General features: G+C 41.9%; 1 long non-coding RNA gene across 2 annotated transcripts in view; it reads left to right on the forward strand.

The window, feature by feature from the left end:
* LOC136577496 (uncharacterized) overlaps positions 1-4,704 on the forward strand; it is an 89,661-nt gene extending 84,957 nt beyond the window's left edge. For both annotated transcript variants that reach the window (XR_010786497.1, XR_010786498.1), the window contains exon 6: positions 4,508-4,704. This is a non-coding gene — a long non-coding RNA (uncharacterized lncRNA). The remainder of the gene's footprint in view (positions 1-4,507) is intronic.
* Positions 4,705-6,555: the final 1,851 nt, after the last annotated feature.

A 6,555-nucleotide genomic window follows, 5' to 3' on the forward strand; every position in this document is an offset into this window, starting at 1 on the left:
TCCTCTAAGGTCCAGTTAGGGACCTCACAAGCCCAGGTGAGTCTCTGTGTCCAGTGTTGTAGTGTTAGCAGAGGCACTCTAGTGGGTCTTCTGTTGTCACATCCTACGGAAGATAAAGAACACAGTGCACTAACCTGTGGGATAGGTATGTGGGGCCTTCTAAGTTAAATGTGGATGTAATTTCTGTTTGAGTAATTTGCAAAGACAATTCTAGACACACATCACCAGTTGCGATCATTAAGCATCGTGGGTGGCCATTGCGCTGTTCACTTTGGGTGCTAGTGCCTTCAATTACATTTTTCTGGTACACACGTGACACTGTGAATCAAGGAATGTTAAATGCCCGCACAACTATGGAAATGGAATGTCCCATCCATCTGGCACCCATTATCCCACTTCATTCGAACTCCGATAATTCACATCGCCTTGCCATGAGCAAGCTGGCCACTGTTCAAGATGACACCTCACAACCTATACATGTGTGGACATTCAAGCTGTTGCATGAGGTAACACCACTACATAAGCAATTTACATACTGCTATCCCATGACTTTTGGCACACAATGTACAGTGAACAGAAATGATGCTGCCATACCCATGCCATGCCCACTGTTATACCACAACATGATATTTAATATTATAGTTTGCTATAGAAACATTAAAGTAATCCATTGTGATCAAAGTGAGTCTATTTCTATCATTAGAAGACCTACGTATTGATGTCTTTAGCTTCAATCAACATCCGATTTGTTGGTCTCTGCTCTATTTATACCAATATTTGCACCCATAACATGTTGCTGCTACTTTGCTGTACCCATAACATGTTATCATTCACTGAATGCCCCCTTAAGGCCATGTAGTCATCACCTTCGACATTTTCACGTGTTCTTGTATAAACACTGAATCATTGTGTAGAACTAGATATGTCTCTATCAACTATCAAAAGTACCTAATTGCACAAGGCTAGCAGTGAATAGCAGTTGCCAATTGTATCTGGGTGTACTTGCTTTTCCATCCCAGGACATTAAAAGTGATGGTATACCTCTAAGACTTTATGAATAGTGCGGGTCCAACCTTGAGGGCCTCCACCAAGTGTAAGGGGAGGTAGTGCTAGTGCAGCGCTGCATCACCTTCTGATTGAAACTTATTCTTTTTTTTCTAATCTGCTTTTATTTTCTGACGGTAAATGTTTTTTATTCTCCTGTCTGTACGTGGCTACGGGGGTGGCCATATGCTTTACAGCAACCTCATAGGCCATTGACACAATACATAGGAATGGACTCATTGACTTCTATGGGAGACTGTTCTAGGCATGTGACTTTTGCAGAGGTCATTGTGCAGGGAGGGGAAGGAGGTGAGCTGTGTCCATCTTCTATTGTAAATGGTGGATCCTGTGTTATCTATATATAGGTGTCACCTTTCAATATAATCCTCCCTGTGATGATAATGAGATGACTGCTGAAAAGGTTTCTCTATAGAACAGGAAGTGTCAGGCTATTGTTAGGTTTAGTGGTCAATGTGAAGTATGCAGTATTTTAGGAATTTTTTAATATAAATTGTCACATCAAAAATTAAAGAAAATCAGTAAAAAATATGTTTAACATGAAAAACAGATATATATATATACACACATACAGACACACAAGAGGTCATTCTCTGATGACACATTCCTGTTCAGCCTTACATCACAGTTCTCTTAGAGACAGCAGCGGGTTTTCCTTCGGGATATGCCTGTACTTTCACAAGTCTTCTAAGATCTACTGCAGAGAATCATTATCATGGCATGAAGATGGGAATGGCTGCACACGACTGCGTCGGATTCCACATGTGGGAGCCCGCAGCGGCATCCGACCCTGTGCCCGGCCAGCGTACCTGTCATTGGGTCATCTTTTCTGTATTGCGAATGCTCACTGTTTTACATACTCAGTACAGATTTTTTTTAAAGCCCTGCTTTTCCTACGCCATCGCCTAGCGATGATGCAGGATCCGCGACCTTTCCGCAATGTCAATCACGGAAGGGCCATAGGTCGGATGGCTTCCATTGACTTCAATGGAAGCCGTTCATGCAGAATCCACTCAAAAATAGAGCATGCTGCGATTTTTTTCCCTCTGCGAACGCTTTTCCACAGCAAGCTATGGAAGGTATTTACTGCGGAACCCGGGGAGACGGACGCCCACTCCAGATTCCGCAATGCAAATCCAATTGTGCAGCTGCCAGTTAAGTCATACTCATGTATTTTACTTTTCTATGGACAAGCCAACTAGTTTTGATCTTGTTAGACTGTAGCAACGTCTTAGTAATTGACTTCTGCTATTTCACCCTACTGTGCCTATAATCATGGGAGGCGCTCAAGCCCAGCCATTCCGAGGTAGAACCCATTCCAACTCTCCTACTAGTCCTGCTTTTGCTGTGTTGAGGACCAAAGTTAAACCTCTTCTTGCATATTTAGGAGGTGCGTAGAAAGTAATTGCATATTATATTTTTTGACATGTTCCTGGAAACCTAGCAATGACCCATATTGCAATATATTATACACACAATTGCAGCCTGATGGCACGGGAAAAGAGCATCTGACGTTCAGTAAGTCTGCAGTGGAAAATAACCAAAGTCCCAATGTTTCTTTCAAAAATTATAAATTCTCCAAGTCCAATATTAAACAGGAAGCCTAAGGGTATAAATAGAAGACATCATATGCTCTGCTTCTTGTCATTGTCCTTCGTTCTTTCATGTTCATTTGTATTCCTGTAAAACCGGATTCCTTAATCTGACACTATTTCAAGGATCATGCTGACACCAGAGATTACGTTCAGCATTGCAGTCAATGACACCCTACACTGCAGTACGGCTGCCCTACATGTTCTCATGCTACGTCTTTACCTGTCGTGTTACATACAGCTCCACATGACATACCTGTCCTGAGCTCTGTTTAATTTGCTTCACTTTTATGAAGTTTTTCTCTTTACTTACGGAGAAGGGATTAATGTACAGTAACATAATGTTTTCTTTGGCACCGACAACCATTTCCTGTTCTGTTCTCTGTGAACGCATACAGTGCACATACACGCCAATGAGTCATCGACTCCCATTAATATTAACAAGAAGCATACAGGATATAAACTCCCATGCCATACCGATACCATCCAATACAATGTGCCATAGACTTATAGGACGACGGAAGGGGGCAAGGTAAGGATAGGGGTCAATTAACTCATGGAATTCTTGGAAATGCATTGCAAACCTGCCTGTGCTAGGAATGATCTGCCAAATATGCCCTGAAAACAAATTCCCAGACACCTTGCTGAACAATGCAATTAATTAGAGTTCCCACAAAAATGTTACCTATTGCCAAATGAAAGCTATGCCCATATAAAGCCAAAAGAACGTCTGCAGGTGGCATCGGGGCAAAGTACTGTATATAGAGAAAACATGTTTTGCATGCAATTGGGTGAGTGAAATAAAACAGCAAAATATAATCATAAGGTACCATGACCCTCCCTTATTACAGATCTCTGGGCAAACGTATATACTTGGTAGTCGTTCGAGAAATGTGTTGGGGGAGGGGTAGTTATTGATTGATTGTATATATTATTAAAAAATAATTTTATGCTAAAAGCATGTTTCATATGTAGCAATTAGGAAAGGATGCACATTTTCGATATATATTTAGTGGTGGAGCTTGCATAGAGTCACACCCTGTGTCCACGGGGATCACTGAACTACTTCTGTTGCTGGATATACAGCTGACACTATGTGGAGCTCAGTAAGGCTGCCTTAACATCTGCGCTTGAACCTCCGGAAAAAAATTCTCTCTATGCAGCACTTTTCCCTCCCGTAAAATGCTGGGCAACCGGGTGGAAACAGAACGGACCCCATTGTAGTCAATGGGATCAGTTTGGCATTGTTTGGCTCTGTTATAAGATGAATCAGTTCGGCCAGGAGCTTCCTTTTTCCTGCTCGCCAAATGGAACAGGAAACTGGAACCCCCAACACAGACGTGAAAGTACCCTTACTGTATAAAAGCTGCAGGGTCAGGTGAACATATTACACTGCCTCACAGAGAAAATGACACACCATGAAGATTTTTTCACAGCACTATGCAATTTTGAGGGTATGTTCAGACATGCAAGTTATGCACATTGATGCCATTTTGAATCAATCATGTGATCTGGGAGCGTGATAGAACGGGAGAACCAGTCTGTGAAGCTAACTTTGGTGACACTGTGTAGCAGGGTGAGAGGAGAAGTCAGGGATGGAAGGTATGTGTCGCAGAGGTTGCTCAACTCGGTGATGTAGGCCTCGCATCCTCTCTCCAGTACAGGTTTTCACCTGAGCCAGGGAACCAGGTGGTGCTCAGATATAAAAGGAGTCAGTCTGCAGAGCAGGGTGGTGTGTGTGTGTCTGTGCGTGCGTGCTTCTGTGCACGCGTGCGTGCTTCTGTGCGCGTGTGTGTCTGAGAGCTTCAGACATGTGCACTGTGGAAGACTAAAACAGGAGTTTGTCTTCCCAGGAGGCTGATGAGATCCCTGTCCCTGCTACTACTGACTAGAGGAAGCTACTCACAAGTCTGCTAAGAGGTTGCTACAAAGGAGGCTCCACTTCAAACTGGTAAAAGCTGCCTGAACAGAACTATCACTGTTATATTGTTTATTGCCATGGGTAAAAAGGACATTCAGATGTTCATACTACTTACCGCATTGAACTTGAAGGACTTTTGATTTTTTTCCCCTTTTACTGGGATAATAGCTGTTTATGTTATAAACTCTTGTGTGAATAAACAAACACGAACAGACTTTTGTTGTTTGCCTGGTGTTTAAACCCCCTGGAGCGTCACAACTGTCACACCCATCAAAAATACTTGTTTTTTTGTCTGGATAAAAATTAAGGAGTGAAGATGCATCTAAGACACCATCAAGAGCTATTTCATCAAACAGATGAGATTACTAAAGGTTTTGTTATAGGACTATGTACAGCCAGTTGGTTTTGATGTTGCAATGCTTCAGAAATGTAACAGAATGCTGCAACTATGAGATGAATTGGGAGACAGTGGTCAGCAAAACTAAACATGTGTTATCATAGTAGAAATGGAGCACTACAACGAATGTCAGAACACACAGATCAATGTATCTGATGCTACACAGTAGCAGCTCCACAATCCATAACTGGGGACAATCCACAAAGTATGGACAGATTTGGATGCTCCAATATCGACAATGATAATTTCTCGAAGAATGGCTGATCCAAGTACAAGACAGACTACACTATTGGCGCTGCTGGATACCTGGAATCTCACACGGTACCTGACGAAGACCCTAAAAGGGTTGAAACACGTTGTACAGTATGGCTTTTAAGAGTGATTAAACACTTTGGATGTAATCATCAGCATTGTGAGATTCCACTTACCCAGCAGTTCCAATAGTTTGGTCTTTCTTGTATTTGGATCTATTTATGGACCTCTGTGATGTGAATGGGACTATGCTTGCATAGTGTTGCCAAGACTAGAGGCTAATGAACTGGAGAATAACAGTTCTACTTTGACAATTATTAAAGTTGTGTCCTTGTTTTCTTATTTTTGTTTCCTTTGGTGTTTCTGGAAAGTCGAAGATTGGCTGAGGCAGGTTTGTAGTCAAGCTGTCCATTGCGAAGATTGCTTATAGTCGTATCACTGTTGAGCTACCTGGCATGCCAAATGGCACAGTGTGTGTATTCAACAATGACTCAAAACTCTATCTCAGCAATGATGATTGTTGTGAGGGTCTGAAGGTGACATGACAATCGGGCTGATGCTTTCACTATTTTAAAGTGCCACACAGGTCGTCAGCATAGAACATCGGCTGGTATGCCCAGGTATTTTCTTGGACAGTACAATCCTCAGATCTCTCTTCAGTCGAGACTCTATGGAACATGATTGGATGTCAACAAAATGCCCTCTCACAGCCTCGTGATGAAGATGAACTATGGTCAATACCACCTGGTTAACATGGACACTACTCGAGCACTCAATGAATCAATGCCCCATTGCATTCACAACTGTATTGCCCAACATGGTGGCCCCACTACTTATTCATCATTTTGGTTAGTGGTCCCAGGAGATGTGTAATTGTTTGATATTGAAATCAATTTTTCAGAATTTAATTCTCTATGGTTTAATTAATTCTCTATAGTTTCAGTTGATTTTGAGCATTTCTTCATCACGTGGCATTTACTCTATGAGACGGTGTATATAAAGTTCTCCAAGTTTATGTAGGAGTTTGTAATCCACAGAGCTCAAGTGCCTTCTTATACAATCTCTTTATCAGTCAAGGTTTAAAATCATTTGTCATTTTCCATAATCCATGAGTTTGTCTTTGAGTATATTGATATTGAACAATTTCCAAGATTTAGCTAATGCAAGATGGAGCTGCAAGAAAAGTGAAGATCAATCTAGCTGAAGCCTATGGCGTCCTAGGTGTGGTTTAATCAGTAAAACTGATAGTGTAGGCAGGTGATCAGGGGTGTTCACAGGATTAATGGAAACCTGTCATGTTGAACATGGTGTCTGATCTGCAGGCATCATGT

Source organism: Eleutherodactylus coqui, chromosome 8, assembly GCF_035609145.1.
Source record: "Eleutherodactylus coqui strain aEleCoq1 chromosome 8, aEleCoq1.hap1, whole genome shotgun sequence".
NCBI classification, from domain to species: domain Eukaryota; kingdom Metazoa; phylum Chordata; class Amphibia; order Anura; family Eleutherodactylidae; genus Eleutherodactylus; species Eleutherodactylus coqui.